Source organism: Schistocerca nitens, chromosome 6 (assembly GCF_023898315.1).
Source record: "Schistocerca nitens isolate TAMUIC-IGC-003100 chromosome 6, iqSchNite1.1, whole genome shotgun sequence".
Taxonomy (NCBI): domain Eukaryota; kingdom Metazoa; phylum Arthropoda; class Insecta; order Orthoptera; family Acrididae; genus Schistocerca; species Schistocerca nitens.
In genome coordinates, this window is record NC_064619.1 from 383,416,712 (window position 1) to 383,435,490 (window position 18,779).

Sequence of the window (18,779 nt, forward strand, 5' to 3'; positions counted from 1 at the left end):
TCGTGCGGGGAAATGCCCACTTCATCGCTTTCTCGGAGATACTGTGTCCAATCGCTCATGCGCCGGCTATGACACCACGTTCACTTATATCTTGATAACCTGCGATTGTAGCAGCAGTAACTGATATAACAACTGCGCCTAACAGTTGTCTTATAAAGGCGTTGCCGACCGCAGGCTTTTTACATATCTCTGTATTCGAATAGGCAAGCCTACATCAGTTTCTTTGACGCTTCAGTGTACATAGGGGAGCGTGGGCGTTGGGGGAGGGGGGCACAATATATTGGTTGACCCTTTCTAGAAACATAACATCTTGAGAGGGGGGGAGGGGCGGGGGAAGCTATACCTGTGAGTATTGAGCATTTTTAATGTTTTGGAAGACGATTAGTGACTTTTAAGTTGCGATAAAAGCGTTCCATTCCCGAACCTGTTAAGAGCTTGAGTAATACCGGCTTTGAAATCGCTGTCGTGAAAGAATATCGCACTATTTTCTTCTTTCCTTGAAACTTAAAGGGGCCGCAGTTCTCCTTCAATCAGGTGTGGGTGCCCTAGAACCACACCTTAGAACCGAGAGCCTCTGTTGCAGCACATGACGCTGGATTTGGCTGAAAATTTCCTTGACGTTTCCATGCTTAGTAGATGTACTGTAACAAAACGTTCTGAGTTTCATTGAATCCTCTTTATTTCCTCCACATTCTTACCTAATACGAATCCTACACTGACAAGCAATTTCATATATTCTTCACACGACTGTTTTTTAATTTACCACCTTCGTGGATGAATTACATTTCCTGACCAATCTTCTAATGAATCAGAGTCTCGCATCTATCTTACCTGCTATTGGTTTGGTGTGGTGGGGTCCACTTTAAATCGCTCACTACACATACTCATAGAAATTTTATGTGAGTAACTGCTTCTAGTGATTTTTCTGCATCGTGTCAACAACAGCGGCTCTCGCAGGCTATTCATGCGCAGCACGGTACATTTGTTAATTCTGAGGGTCATTTGTAGCTGTTTCGATCGTTTACAGGGCTTTCAGCATATAGGCACAATTTTCTAGCTTTACGACTTCTCTCTATACAACAGTATCATCCACGAAAGCCTAGTGGAACTTCCGACGTTACCCATTTACATAAGTTGTGGTAAGTAATTGGTTCGAGTACGCCAGAAGCTACTATTACGGTCTCCGTTGCGAATGGCATGCTGTGTTTTGATAGAAACTTTCCAATGCAATCACACAACTGTTCTGATATTCCGCACGCTCGTATTTTGTTTATTGTTCATTAGGCGGCAGTATGGAACTGTATAGAACGCAATCCGGAATTATAAGAACACACTCCTGTCTGCTGCTTTCCAGGCCTTCTGGGTGAGCTGAGTGAACGGAGTATCACACAAGAGCTGTTTTCGGACGACTTGTAGATGCCTACGGATGAGACTCTAGTCACCTGAACTTCCATATTACGCGATCGTAAAACGTGTTCCAGAATGTTGCAAGCGTCCATCGTCAAAGTTAAAGGACTATGTATTTTTTCGTCTCTTCGAAGAGCCTTCTCGAAAAGGTAAATTAACTGCACTGTTTTCCCAATGATAAGAACCAATTCGCTCCTCCATCAATCTACGACACACTATTGCTAGAACAGGTGCAATGTCATTATATCGTACCGGTAACCCGCCAGGTTCAGTGGCCCTTACTCTGTCGAGCGATTTCAGTTGCATTCCTACCCCCTCCCCCTCCCCAGTTTACTTCGATAGGTGCCATATTGACAATAGTGCGACGATTTAGAGGAGGAACTGTTTCTTTTTTCTTTCTCAGTGAATCTGTTTTGGATAAAGACGTCAACTATTTCGGCTTGCACTTTGTCATCCTTCATTGCAGTGTCATGATTCTCACTGAATAACAGGAAATCGGCCTTCAATTCCTTTATTCATTGATCGTCGAGACCCGAACTTTCTACTATCTTCTCTCAAGTTGATTGACAGAATATTACCTTCGAATTCGTTGAACGCTCTACGCATGTCTCCAGAGTGAGATTTTCACTCTGCAGTGGAGTGTGCACTGATATGAAACTTCCTGGCAGATCAAAACTGTGTGCCGGACCGAGACTCAACTCATGACCTTTGCCTTTCACGGGCAAGTGCTCTACCAACTGAGCTAATCAAGCACGACTTACGCCCCGTCCTCACAGCTTTACTTCCCCCAGTACCTCGTCTCCTACCTTCCAAACTTTACAGAAGCTCTCCTGCGAACCTCGCAGGACTAGCACACCTGAAGGAAAGGATATTGCGGAGACATGGCTTAGCCACAGCCTGGGGGGGATGTTTCCAGAATGTCGTGATTCGACAGGAGTGATAGAAAGCGTCTAGAAGAGCAAAGAAATATTCACTGGCTATTTCAACGTAGGCAGAGATTCATAGAGAAACAAAAACCAAACGAAGCCAAAATTAGCGTGAGGAGAGCCATGCGTAGAGCTCATATGAAGCTTCCTGGCAGATTAAAACGTAATCCTTGGCAGTAACACCATCTTGCAGAGTAACAGTGGACCCCATGGAATACCACGATGTGGGTGACCAAATTATCAACGAAACCCGCGCCATGTTCATACATGGGACGTACATTTGGCCAGAAGTTCGAAACACTCTGAAATAAGACCTATTGTATTTTTACATCGCTCCTTAATCCAGGTTTCATGGTTTCGGCACCACGTTTTGCTGGTACAGTCATTTGGATCAGTGACGAATGGTTTTGTGTTCCAGCTCGCCCTGCAATTCACTGCTTATGGAGCTCCCATCATGCTGTTTTGATGTTAACAGGGTTCGCGAGTGGGCCATTCATTCCTCCAGTGACTTTTGCAGCTCTCGTCCTCCTATATATCGCCAGAATTCTCTTCAACGATCGTCTGCCTCCATCACTGAACATACATTTTCGTCGAGGTTGTGGCTTAGTGGAAGATATTTTTCCGCTCTCTTTGCACGTTGTGTAATGTCCTCCACACGTTGCAAGTGTTTGCCGTGGTCAAGACAGTGTTTTTTGTAGTCGTGAGTGCATTATACTGGAGCTAAATATATTCGAACGTAGACATATTATGGCAAATTTAAATTTCCAGATACTACAGTGACAATATCAGACAATTTAAGCGAAATCTTCTTCAAGTCGCTTCGCAAACTTTCCACCACTACTGTTCCTTAGGCATTGAGTCAGTGAAAGTATCCGCTGACCATGTTCGTTCTAACTTTAGTGGTTATCTTCGTGCTGATAATTTCGGGTTTGCAATCTTTAATAACCTAACAAAGTATAATCGTATCTTATATTGCTACAAACACGTTTCCACCAACGGTGTTTCCCCTATATTTGCGATATACCTTCCAAACGAAATTTAGTATTGCTGTTAACATCTGGTTTCAGCTAGATTCCTGTCCGTAGTACTGTTTCTTCCTTCAGTCTGCTGTGACGAATGCTATTTTCTTTAATTAATGGGGATAACATTCTTCCTTGTATATAAGCTGAATCCAGCTAACAAGGTGTGTGAAGGGATTTCTCTATCCTGAAACACTGGCATGCATGTCACACATGATCTGCTGCCCAAGTTGCAGCTTGCAGAGTGTAGTGCACGCCTGACCTATTATAACTGCACGCCTGTTCTTTCATATCTGTATTTGAACGTGAAGTGCTAAAACATACTAACGTTGACTAATAGCGTCACAAATCAATGGTATTTATATTAACCGTTTAGACTCTCTTCTCCCCCTTAGTGTTTCTCTTTTACAAAATGTGGCTAAATAGCATTTAAATTTAAATTTGTGGTAAGATCTTATGGGACCAAACTGCTTAGGTCATCGGTCCCTAAGCTTACACACTACATAATCTAACTTAAACTAATTAACGCTATGGACAACACACACACCCATGGCCGAGGGAGGACTCGAACCTCCTACGGGGGGAGCCGCGCGGATCTCATGGTTACTGTTAACACACTCTACGTCAAATCCCATGTCTTCTCGGAATGTACTATGCAGTTAACTGGCCATGTGTTGTTTACATAAAGGCGTAATGCTTCAGTGCCGCAGTTCGCACAAATGTAAAAGACATGTTGGAACAGAAAATAACTTTTTCCATAAGATTTTACTTGAAGGAAAACGTAACGTTTGAAGTAATGCAGAATAAAGCGTAAATGCAAATATCACCGAAAAATATTACTACTAAATTCTTTTCTTTGAAAAATGATATCATAGAATGAAAGTAAGAGTCTTACAGTATTCTCTAAAACATCGTTTTCCAATGCGGTATTCCCACGCAGCAAATATTTCCTTCATTAATGTGTTCCACTATCGCTAATATAGAATCATCGAATAGCTCATTTTTAAGTTTAAGGCAATAGAAAACTTCGTTGAAATTATCTTTACATTTACTTGACCCATACATTCCAGTTTGTAGCATGGCTTATTTTCGATAACATTTGCTCATACTTATAACACAGCGCTATTTATAGGTCGTAGAAATACATCTGCAGCCCGCTCAGGCGCTTAGCTGCACTTCGTGATGAACCAGGAACTCATCTGCGTAACAAGCACGGATATATGCATATGAATGGACATGAAAGCTGCCCATTTCATTAAGAGTGAAACTATTATCATTTGTAATCTCCCTACTAATTTGTATCTCTCTGGAATTTAGCTCAAGTTTACAGGAAGTAACGTGCACAGAACTGTAACTGATCTAAATACTGATTGACTTTGTATTAAATGCGCAACGGAAGTAAACCCATTACCTGGACCTAGTTAAAACTCCCACTTGTCGCGATTGTTGACAACATTATTGCAGAATTCTCGAAAGCACAAAGCAAATAGCAAGCAGGTAGTGGCTAAGATAGACTTCTGTTTCTAGATACACTCCTGGAAATTGAAATAAGAACACCGTGAATTCATTGTCCCAGGAAGGGGAAACTTTATTGACACATTCCTGGGGTCAGATACATCACATGATCACACTGACAGAACCACAGGCACATAGACACAGGCAACAGAGCATACACAATGTCGGCACTAGTACAGTGTATATCCACCTTTCGCAGCAATGCAGGCTGCTATTCTCCCATGGAGACGATCGTAGAGATGCTGGATGTAGTCCTGTGGAACGGCTTGCCATGCCATTTCCACCTGGCGCCTCAGTTGGACCAGCGTTCGTGCTGGACGTGCAGACCGCGTGAGACGACGCTTCATCCAGTCCCAAACATGCTCAATGGGGGACAGATCCGGAGATCTTGCTGGCCAGGGTAGTTGACTTACACCTTCTAGAGCACGTTGGGTGGCACGGGATACATGCGGACGTGCATTGTCCTGTTGGAACAGCAAGTTCCCTTGCCGGTCTAGGAATGGTAGAACGATGGGTTCGATGACGGTTTGGATGTACCGTGCACTATTCAGTGTCCCCTCGACGATCACCAGTGGTCTACAGCCAGTGTAGGGGATCGCTCCCCACACCATGATGCCGGGTGTTGGCCCTGTGTGCCTCGGTCGTATGCAGTCCTGATTGTGGCGCTCACCTACACGGCGCCAAACACGCATACGACCATCATTGGCACCAAGGCAGAAGCGACTCTCATCGCTGAAGACGACACGTCTCCATTCATCCCTCCATTCACGCCTGTCGCGACACCACTGGAGGCGGGCTGCACGATGTTGGGGCGTGAGCGGAAGACGGCCTAACGGTGTGCGGGACCGTAGCCCAGCTTCATGGAGACGGTTCCGAATGGTCCTCGCCGATACCCCAGGAGCAACAGTGTCCCTAATTTGCTGGGAAGTGGCGGTGCGGTCCCCTACGGCACTGCGTAGGATTCTACGGTCTTGGCGTGCATCTGTGCGTCGCTGCGGTCCGGTCCCAGGTCGGCGGGCATGTGCACCTTCCGCCGACCACTGGCGACAACATCGATGTACTGTGGAGACCTCTCGCCCCACGTGTTGAGCAATTCGGCGGTACGTCCACCCGGCCTCCCGCATGCCCACTATACGCCCTCGCTCAAAGTCCGTCAACTGCACATACGGTTCACGTCCACGCTGTCGCGGCATGCTACCAGTGTTAAAGACTGCGATGGAGCTCCGTATGCCACGGCAAACTGGCTGACACTGACGGCGGTGGTGCACAAATGCTGCGCAGCTAGCGCCATTCGACGGCCAACACCGCGGTTCCTGGTGTGTCCGCTGTGCCGTGTTTGTGATCATTGCTTGTACAGCCCTCTCGCAGTGTCCGGAGCAAGTATGGTGGGTCTGACACACCGGTGTCAATGTGTTCTTTTTTCCGTTTCCAGGAGTGTATATATTCAAACTGTTCCATGTATTAATGTATCATGATAAGCTGTGGGGTGGAGAGAGTAACTATTCCTATGAAACGATATGTCAAGACGACGATTTTAGAATGGAACATATATTCAAAAAGAGTGAGTAACACTTCACATGATCTTTACACATAACAATATGCGTTAGATGAGTATGTGCCAAGCAAGATCGTAAGAGATGGAAAAGAGCCACCGTGGTACAACAACCGAGTTAGAAAACTGCTGCGGAAGCAAAGGGAACATCACAGGAAACATAAAAATAGCTAAAGCCTTGCAGACAAACAAAAATTACGTTAAGCGAAATGTAGTGTGAGGAGGGCTATGCGAGAGGCGTTCAATGAATTCGAAAGTAAGGCTCTATGTACTGACTTGGCAGAAAATCCTAAGAAATTTTGGTCTTATGTCAAAGCGGTAGGTGGATGAAAACAAAATGTCCAGACACTCTGTGACCAAAATGATACTGAAACAGAGGATGACAGACTAAAGGCCGAAATACTAAATGTCTTTTTTCCAAAGCTATTTCACAGAGGAAGACTGCACTGCAGTTCCTTCTCTAGATTGTCGCACAGATGACAAAATGGTAGATATCGAAATAGACGACAGAGGTATAGAGAAACAATTAAAATCGCTCAAAAGAGGAAAGGCCGCTGGACCTGATGGGATACCAGTTCGATTATACACAGAGAACGCGAAGGAACTTGCCCCCCTTCTTGCAGCGGTGTACCGTAGGTCTCTAGAAGAGCGTAGCGTTCCAAAGGATTGGAAAAGGGCACAGGTCATCCCCGTTTTCAAGAAGGGACGTCGAACAGATGTGCAGAACTCTAACGCCGATCAGTTGTAGAATTTAGGAACACGTATTATGTTCGAGTATAATGACTTTTCTGAAGACTACAAATCTACTCTGTAGGAATCAGCATGGGTTCCGAAAAAGACGGTCGTGTGAAACCCAGCTCGCGCTATTCGTCCACAGAACGCAGCATGTCATTGTCAATGGAGAGAAGTCTTCCGAAGTAAGAGTGATTTCAGGTGTGCCGCAGGGGAGTGACATAGGACCGTTGCTATTCACAATATACATAAATGTCCTTGTGGATGACATCGGAAGTTCACTGAGGCTTTTTGCAGATGCTGTGGCGTATCGAGAGGTTGTAACAGTGGAAAATTGTACTGAAATGCAGTAGGATCTGCAGCGAATTCACGCATGGTGCAGCGAATGGCAATTGAATCTCAATGTAGACAAGTGTAATGTGCTGCGAATACATAGAAAGACAGATCCCTTATCATTTAGCTACAAAATAGCAGGTCAGCAACAGGAAGCACTTAATTCCATAAATTATCTGGGAGTACGCGTTAGGAGTGATTTAAAATGGAATGATCATATAAAGTTGATCGTCGGTAAAGCAGATCCCAGACTGAGATTCATTGGAAGAATCCTAAGGAAATGCAATCCGAAAACAAAAGAAGTAGGTTACAGTACGCTTTTTCGCCCACTGCTTGAATACTGCTCAACAGTGTGGGATCCGTATCAGATAGGGTTGATAGAAGAGATAGAGAAGATCCAACGGAGAGCAGCGCGCTTCGTTACAGGATCATTTAGTAATCGCGAAAGCGTTACGGAGATGATAGATAAACTCCAGTGGAAGACTCTGCAGGAGAGACTCTCAGTAGCTCGGTACGGGCTTTTGTTAAAGTTTCGAGAACATACCTTCACCGAAGAGTCAAGCTGTATATTGCTCCCTCCTACGTATATCTCGCGAAGAGACCATGAGGATAAAGTCAGAGAGATTAGAGCCCACACAGAGGCATACCGACAATCCTTCCTTCCACGAACAATACGGGACTGGGATAGAAGGGAGTACCGATAGAGGTACTCAGGGTACCCTCCGCCACACACCGTCAGGTGGCTTGCGGAGTATGGATGTAGATGTAGATGTAGATTGGTCTGAACAGTACTACGCTTAAGGAAGTAAATAATGATTTAAGAAAAGGTACAAAGTTAACCGAGATTTTCTGTAAAAATCAAACAGCCTAATCAATCAACATGCAAATCCTTCACTCAAGGAAGTGGGGTAGTCTTTCTCTGAGCTTTGACCGAGTTAACTAGCTGACAACAATCATTCCTAGCTGCGCAGAGCTGCAGTCTAACCTCAAATTTCTTCCCTTCAGAAGTAATGACATTATTCAAAATTCATATTCCTTTCATTTTTCAATGTACCTGTCATACACATCCTTGCTGTCCTTTTTTCATATAACACATACAATCACAAGTCTACACAGCCTTTCTAAATACGTCCATTAACTACCACACTTCAATTAAGAATGGATCAGTCAGCACAAAGGCACAGAGGCCACGACAAGACCAAAGATTGTGTAACAGTAACGTAACATGCTCTCTCTCTCTCTCTCTCTCTGACGTGCAAATCGACGACATACAGAAATAAAAAAGACATGACCACCTTACATATCATTCGCCTTCTCGCAGTATAATTTTGTACGAGGGTCATTCCAAATAGGTGTGGGATGAGGACAAAATGCTAAACATTATGTATAGGAACATACAAAACATGTTACAAATATAAAGAAAGAAAGAAATTGGTAAGAATGTGATTTAAAGAACTTTAAGGAAAACATTAATACCAATTTAAGGACATGTAAATGGTTAATCAGCAGAATTCGCCATTGGTTCAGTTTTTCATGATGTCTATGAGAACGTTCTGCACAGGGATATTTAGAAAGTCATACTTTTGTATTGGTGACTACACTGCTTTTTTAGCATACAGGAAGTAGCTCGGAGTGTCTATTACATAAGTCCTACAGTTCTGAAACACAGTCACATATAGCAGTATGAATTTGCACAATAAAAGTAGGTAGAAGAGTGTCCTTGTCATAAAGGACCAAACGTTCTTTAGCTCATTGCAATAATGTCACTGTCTTGGGAAGTTATGTTGAAGCAGACTCAGTGAGACTAAACACAGTTTTCAGCTGACAACCCCTCACATGCACATACAGTAAAATGTTGTAGTATCTGCTAGAAGCAAACTGTAGATCCATTGATGATTTCAAAGCCATCTTTTAGTATCAAAGAGTTCCTTATGAAACTCAGTTGCAGCTTGTATCAGTGAAGTATGCCAACATTTGCCACACATTATTTCAGTACATAGTCAGTACACATACTTCTTCTACCTTGACAAGTTTCCATCATTTGTGGTAAATCATCAATTTGTTAAATTATAAAATACCACTACCTATATTAAGACAGCCATACTAAAATTTCACATCGTTGTACACATGGAATGCACTTGCAGTGTGATGGTAACAACAGATTTCTAAGTCCCTGTAAAAAAACCTAAGAAAAAATAGCATCATGGTTTTACAGTAATGAATTACAAAAGCATCAGACAAGAATACCACGTGAAATAGTGTACAGTAATAGGCACGATAAGACCTAAAGAAAATTCGAAACTACTGGAAGAAATACCTATCCATAATATCCATAAAAATACACAAAAGCATAGGATGTAAGGTACAATGAGACACATAAGATTAGTGATCATACACAAGAAATAGACACATAAGAATGGTCATCACACACACAGATTAGGAGAATACAAATATATAATAGAGAAAAATATGGATTAGAGAGTAAGCAAGGTTCACATCACACAATAAGTCATGCAGTCAGTTAAACGTCAGTCTGTCGTTATACCAAACATAATCAGTAATTGGCGTGCTCTCTAGTTATTTTTTTACCTTTAGTTCCTGCACCTTCTAATCATTTTGCATATACCTTCATCAAACTTTCAACAAATACCACTCTTTACTGTACTCTGTACCTCTTTCTGTCACATGTTTCATACATTCTCATAAGTTCATATCATTTAGCTCCAGTGCCCTACCTGACCATTTGTCACCTTTGCCCCACCGAGCCATTTCTCATCTTTGCCCTACCTAAATATTTCTTGGCTCTTCCTTACCGTTTTCGTGTCCCTTTTACACGACTTTCATTATTACTTACACATCTTAAATGACTATTGAGAGTTCTCTACAATACTATACTTAACCTCCTGGGACCCTTAGTACAGTTTACTGTACCTCAAATTAAAAAAAATTGTCCGTCGGATGTCAGCATGAAATAGTTTTTCTTTCCTTACACAACGGTTACTGCTGACATCTAGGAAGCATTTGCGTACTGAACCTCATATTCTGTTCACAGTGTCTCTCTAAACCAACATTTTAGAAAATGACAGCAACTAGTTCTCGCCGTGAAAGAAACATCCTTCGAGGTAAGTGTGAATTACAAGTTAGCCCTTCAGTTTTAGCATATACAACACAACAAGACTTATACATCATGTCTGAGGATTATTTTAAAAAGAAATGAATAACTTTGTGTTCAGTTTTAGTACAGCTAATTACCTTCATAGTTGAGAGGTTCAGTATGCTGTACTTTGGGACTCAGCTTAACTGATGTCACTAGTAAAATTTTACATTACTGTTTCATAAACAAAACTGTTTGTTTCATTTATGAAACAGTATATTTATTAATAATATTTACTAATATTGTTAATAATCATCATAGTGACCATTACATTGCAATATGTAAATATAGTAGTAGTAGTTTCTTTTATTTCCGATGATGAAATTCTACCTTATCTGGAGCAATTGGTAGACCGCTGTGATGAGTCTGAAGGTTATATTTCTGACAGTGATGATGTTTCAGAAAATGGTAGCACGAGAAAATAGTGACAGTGCCACTGCTACAGAATATAGATAAAAACGAATCTGACAGTGAAGAATCAGAGTAGGAATCTGAAGTGACATATTGTAGAACAACAATTAAAGAATAATTTTACCATACCAAAATTTTGCAAAGATTTTCCCCTTTCTGTAATAAGTGCTAATGTATGAACGGATAACCAAGAATCAACATGTAATCAAATAAATTAAATTAATATTGTACAGTGGGGGCCGATATTGAATGGATGTACAAGTACCAAAATTTCATTTTTATTTTTCTGACCTACCAATAGGGAGGCTTGGAGGTGGTCGGGTGAGGGTGGAACCGGGGCTAGCTGCCGAGAGCGGACACACAGTTAGCTCTCTTCTGCTCGCAGCTTCCAAACTGACCAGATGCCCTCCTCACCTGCTCTCTTGGGCGGCTGTCTATTCAGTGTCGGCGGCTTCTCCAGGCCTGCAATTTCTTTTTACGGGATTAAAACTTCATACAGTCAAAACTGTGTTTGATTTTTTACCTTAATGGGTACCTACTGCTTTCCCCTCCTGGCCAATCCTGATGCATTAACAATCTATTTTCAATTGTAGGTTCCACTTCTGGTTGCACTGAGGTGTCACTGGCGAAGATCTTTCAACCCAACTTCAGTAAAAATTTACCAACCAACACTGCCTACAACAGACACTAGCAACTACAAATACGTTGATAGTTTTAGACAGTATCTGGACGATGACATATGGCAACTAATAGCTGAGAAAACCTGTCAAACCTACACTAAAATGAATGGAAGGACTTAAGGTTTAGATTTGATTGAACTGAAGATGTTTATTGGCATATGCCTGATCTTGAGCTGCGTACAATATCCTATTGTCCGTATGTATTGCGATAACAGGTGGAGAATTCTTGTGATGAGTGATAACATGACTTGGAACAGATTCTTCGCAATTAGGACCAGTTCCACAGTTGTGTTTGATGATGACGTCAAAGAAGAACAAAGAAAAAAGGACAGGCTATGGAAGTTAAGCCCACTGATAAAAAAATTATATAAGTGTGTTTGAAGAAAGAAAAAGAGGCAAATGTGGTAGTAGATGAGATGATGGTACCATTTTTCAGTACAAGTAGTCTGAAGCACTACTGCCCAGACAAGCCAAATCCTTTTGGTCAGAATTTTTTTTTCTTGCAAATCACAATGTACTTGTGGTAGACTTTACATTTTATCAGGGGAAGACCACATATCCTGATTATGCTAACCAAGGATTTGGCTTTTGTGAATCGCATGTATTCCAGTTGACCGACAGTCTTACCCCTGCACCTTCAATCTATCATGACAGATTTTTCGCCAGTCTGAAGCTGGTGTGTGAGCCTCTGAAAAGAGGTTTAACTTCAACTGAAACTATCCAGAAAAACAGGATACCCAAGGAGGCAAGACCGAAATCTGACAAGGAGCTTACTAAGGAAGGCAGAAGGTCGTCAGATATGCTTGTCCATCATGATGGAAATATATGTTTAATTAAATGGATGGACAGATAGAGTGTAATGGTGATGTCTTCTACCTATGGTGTGGACCCAGCAGACAAGTGCTTATGGTACAGCAAAAGGGATGATACTCAGACTGAAGTGCCCACATCTCGTGGTCGTGCGGTAGCGTTCTCGCTTCCCACGCCCAGGTTCCCGGGTTCGATTCCCGGCGGGGTCAGGGATTTTCTCTGCCTCGTGATGGCTGGGTGTTGTGTTATGTCCTTAGGTTAGTTAGGTTTAAGTAGTTCTAAGTTCTAGGGGACTGATGACCATAGATGTTAAGTCCCATAGTGCTCAGAGCCATTTGAACCATTTGAACCATCAGACTGAAGTCAAAAGACCAATGGCCATCAAAGCATACAATGCTAAAATGGGAGGAGTGGAACTCTTCGACAGAATGCTCTCATACTGTCCCATGAGAGCCAGAACCAAGAAATAGACTATTAGAACTATATTTCATTTGACTGAAATGCCAGTAGCTAATTCTTGGATACAATTCAGAAAGGACCAAATTCAAAAGAGGGGCCTTCAAAAAATATTCTTCAACTTAGAAAGTACAAACTTGTGCTTGGAAAAGCACTTCTACACAGTAATATCAAGGAACTAATAAACAATACAGAAGACAGTGAACAAGATGAAGAAGAAAATGAAGAAGAACAGTCAAGTACAAAATTAAGAATGGAGCCTGTTCTACTTTCTCACGACAATGTTAGAATATTAAAATGTGCACACATGCCAGCAATTTCTGATGTTAAAGACTGGCAAAAATGTAGAAGACAAAGCTGTAGAGAACGAACAAGAACACAATTTACAACTTTATCATTTTCCCATTTCTTACAGTGAAAAGAAATATTTTAAATGTTTCATGAGAAGTAAACTCCCATGACTGTCTTATACATTTTATTTACTTTGTATGTTACTTTTTTTTAATTACGCTAAAATGTGTTTCTCAATATACATTGTAATCCATTTTATTACTTTCAATAAATATGTTTGAATAATACTACAGTTGTTTACTTTGTATGTCATTTGTGAACTTGTGGATGCCTTTCATTGAACAGAGTCCCGAAGTATAGTATACTATAACCATTAGTTTGTGTTTATAAGCATAAAAGATAAGTTTTTGAAAACATGGGGCGGAACATCATTGGTAAATCAAAGTAACATGACTTAAGACATCGCAGTTACTTGCTTGATTGTGAGTTTATAATTATCTGATGCACATTATGTTTCTCCAAATATGTGGCTCAGCATTGATTACTACTTCGCATATGGCACACTCTTATAATATTTCGTACTTCACTGAACTTTTTGTGATTTGTCTTTGTAGAAGTGTCTATTTTCTTGCTTACTGGTGAAAGACATTGTTTTCTCTGATTAGTATGTAGCTACATGCTCAAAATTTAACTTGTATTGAATTATGTAAATCTAATCAGCCAAGACGGATTATAGAATGAAATATATGTTCAAAAAGACTGAGTAATACTTCACACAATGTTTACACATAACTTAGTCTGAACAATACTACCTTTAAAAAAGTTAACAATGACTTAAGGAAAGGTACAAAGTTAACAGAGAATTTCTGTAAAAATCAAACAGTTTAATCAAATAATACGAAAATCCATGACTCAGGGAAGTGTGGTGTTCTTTCTCTCGGCTCTGAGCAAGTTACCTGGCTGACAATAATCATTCCTAGCTGCGCAGTGCTGCAGTCTTACCTCAAACTTCTACTCTTCAAAAGTAATGGCATTATTCAAAACTTATATTCCTTACATTTTTCAATGTACTTATCATACTCATCCTTGCTGTCCTTTTTTCATCTGACACATACAACCACAAGTCCACACAGCGCTACTATATACTTCTATCATCTACCACACGACTAAAAATGTCTCAGACTGCACAGAGCAAAGACTGTGCCACGACAAGACCAAAGATTGTCTAACAGTAACGTAACTCTCTCTCTGTCTCTTCCTCTAATGTGCAACTCGATGACATACAAAAATCAAAATGACGTAACGACCTTACACATTGCTGTACACGAATGGTGTCTACGTTATGTAAAGCTTCTAAAGTTTTCCGATGCAACCAGAACCGGAACATTGCCAGGACGTTGAATTTCTGTCAGGTACTCGTGCGGCCGTTCAAGGCAATTGTGTCTTACTGCTACAAAGTCACGCGGCTATGGCATAAATTGTGTGTATTGTAACCAGGAAATCGTTTTGTTTGGGTATCACCCCAAGAACACTAATGTTAACGAGATCTCGGATAGCAATAAGTACTTAATTAGAAATACGTTTAGCCTGCTGTATCTTTCATATTGAGACGTACTTAGCTACATCTGGACATCTGCATCTGGATGCTAGGCATATCAAGGGGATCCCCCCCTCCCCCACCCGAACTCCCACTCCCAGGGAAAGAAAAAATATAGTGCGGTTAGGTATTTTTCTTTCTAGAAAATGATTTAAAATTTGGTATTACGTGGGTTTTTCATAAGTTCCGAACTTGGCTACTTAGAAGTCGCTATTCCTCTTCCATAATACATCCAATTCTGTCTCTCTTCCCCGTAGAATCTATCGTATTGACGCCTTTGACGCATACCATTGTAATTCTAGCGTCATTTTTAGTGATTATGTGACGTGAGCTTCAAATACTGTTGCATAAAGATCAAACAATTTAACCTAGTTTACGTTCTATATCATCAGTAAAAACTTTACTGAGTTCAGAACCCGCAATGTGTTGTTTTGCACGTTAACCACTCATTGTCCCGCGTTTTTTTTATTTTCTTTGCTATCGCATACAAACAGAGGGTCTTTCATAAAAAATTATTCTTTACTTGAGTCGTAACTGTTTTGATTCCGAGTTGAGCATCCAAAAATGGAAACGTTAATATCATCTCATGGTGTACGACGTTTTGCCATGACATTTTCCCACATACTGTAAATAAATATTTTTGAGAAATGTGGAGGAAATGCAATGGTGGAGTTATGGTTTGTGGTGAGCACTGAGGTACGTATGGACACCTCACTTGACTCTAGCACTCAATTTTGTAAGTGTACAAATCCCAATTTCTTATAAAGCTGTAGATGAAGTGTATGACTAGTTTGGGGAGAGGGTGTTTGTTTTCGCATTCAATGTTCAACATTAAATCGTTATTAAAAGCTCAAGTTTGTCATTTTTAATGGCTATGTAAATATGTTCACACTCAGGCAAAATAAACACACGATTTCACTATATACTAAGTGACTAATTTCGCTTTTTCCCCACAAAAGACAACTTTTATTATACAAATTACACTAATACAAATGATATTTGACTATTTAATGGCTGTGTTAATCTGTTAGCATTCAGATATAATAAACAGAACATTTCATTATTTGGCAAGTGACTAATATCGCTTTTTCCCTCACAAAAGACAACTTTTGACAACTTTTATTATACAAATTACACTAACACAAAGGATACCTGATTTCAGTATCAACTGCACACAAGTAATTTTCGTTTAGAAACTTGGTCCAATTATGTAGTAACAGCTACTTTTGTATGACACACCGATACCTGTGTAAGATTGTGGGTTTAATGAGACCCATCAGCTTTAAGGTTGAGATATAGCCAGAAATGCGTGGCTTACGAATTATTCGAATATTTAGTGGGTGGCATCTCGGATGTCTAGAGAAGATTAAAGCATCACCACCCAATCCTTACAGAGCTAGTCAGCTACATTCAATACGGCATAAAAGTGCTCACCGCATCGATTTGATTGTCATGCTGAAACGTCCCCTTTCAATAATAGTACACTACTGTGCTTAACCTGACACACAATATTTTTTAGCGCAACGCAATCTGACTTTCAATAATCCCTACAAAAGAATGGGCCCTGACTAACATTAAACTATACCTTTCACAAATCACTTACCTCACAAAAATCTTCGCTACTCAAGCTACTGCAATACAGCGAGCGCCACTACTGCCAGCTAAATAAAAGATTCAGAGTACTGAAGGCACTAACTACTGATAGGCATAGTTAGCAAATGAAAGATTTTGATAGAGAACAACCAATGTATTTACCTCAATAGTCATAATATATATAGCAGTTCATGACAAATTAAAAAACTCCGCCATCTCTCTCCCCACATCCACCGCTGCTGGCGGCTCACCTCCAACTGCGCAACGCTACGCGCTGTTCACAGCCAGCTGCCTAACACTACCATGGCGAGTATTACAACAATGCAAAGCAGCCACAGACTGCACACAGCACAGCCAGTGATTTTCATACAGAGGTGGCGTTACCAATAAAAAAACCTAAACAGCCTACTTACATAGCCCCCATGCTCCCCACAAAAAATTTTACAAATTGGTTTGGGCACTGGGCAATACATATTTGTTAAAATTTTTCATAATCGTAATTACAATAACAAAGAAATCAAATGCACACACTTATTGATACAATGTTGGTCAAAAGCTAAAATTTTCTCACAGTCCATAAAGACAGTCCTGATCATTCATCATATGGCAGTGTTTTTCTCAAAGTCTGAGCAGTAAAAGAAAATGCACACGGAAGTAGTGGATTTCCATGCAGTCTTGAAGAAGTAGCGTTGTCCTTCCAACGGAAAGATAGTGCTGACTCTTGACATGCTGACAGGTAATGGGCCACAACAGAGCAAACCCACAGCGGAGTCAGTCGAAGTTTTGAAGAGTATTGGTGGGTAGGTCATCACAGAGCAGACCTACTGTAGTCCTGGTAGAGATTACGGTATTGGTGGGCCACCAGAGGTGCAGACCCAGTGCAGTCCTTGTAGAAATAATGGTATTGATGGATCATCAAAGATGCAGACCCACTGTAGTCCTTGTAGAGATGGCCAGCAGCCATCTGTTGTGACTATGCAGGTGCACAATCACCATTGAAGAGTCTTGCGGATAATAGAGCAAGTCCATAACCACCACTTGTGCACACACAAAGTTTTTGGAACTGTCCTTAGAGCCAGCAATGCTGTTATCCAGTCCCTTGCTGAATCATTAACACACGTGCAAACACTAACAGTCCCTACTTCTCACATATTGTCCATATACTATGACCAACAGAAACGTGTGCAGTGAAATGTAACTTACAAGTTAATAATATGATGAACTGGTGTCAATTACAATTTTATAACATAAGAATACAATTACAAAGGTACAAAATACATCATTAAAGAACATAACAATACAGATAACATTTGTAGTAATACAGGTTTTACAAAAGAATAGAAATAACATATACATCAGTGTTACAGGAATTATGACATAAGTAAACACATAAAGATCAGAAGAACTTTTGAAACATCACCTTCACATGTGAGCAACAAACCAGAATAAATAATGTCTAAACATCTTTACAAAGTAAATAACATATTATCAATGCAAATTATATTTGAGGATAACAGTATTCCTCATCATAGTTCATGTAGCTGAGTATTAGAAGAGAAAAAAAGTTCTATGAAACAGTACACAGAGACAGGAAGAAAACAAATACACAAGGGTACACAAACACATAGGGGTATAACACAATGGAAAGGACAGGGTTCGTTTTCAGTGTAAATTTTGGTACTGCAGTATTTTGCGAACAAAACCTTATTTTGTTCTTGGAGATCTCCCTTCATTCATCATTATTCCTAAAAAGTCCTATCTGTACCTCTTTTCTGTATTCTAACCATATTTCTTTCAAAATAAATATGGCTCATTGTACAATACTCATTTAGGCCCAAATCGTTTTCATATAACTTTCAAAGCATTCTTTCCCTATTCTCCATAGTTAGGTTCTTATATAGTCTACCCCCTCTTAAGCTAACTTAAATCTACTGAGCTCAGATATTAAACTAAGGGACGAGGCAATGCAGCAGCACAGAACAATTAACACAAACAGCAATGACAAAAAAGTGCAGATTTGCAAAGGAAGCAGCATTTTAGAAATTAGCGAAGCAATTGCAATATTACGACTAATATAAGGCAATGTGCAGCAAACAAGAAAAATAAATCTGGCTTAGCAGAGTAACACAAATTAAAATTCAGTAGCACTATGCCTGGCAAACAGCATAACTTATACCTAAACATGACAAAGTTCAAGCAGAAAAAGTATTACACTAAAAATGGCCATGTCTAATACCTATGTCACATCTTAACACTAGAGTGATGCATCACAATTTATTCTACAAAAGAAATTAACAAGTACT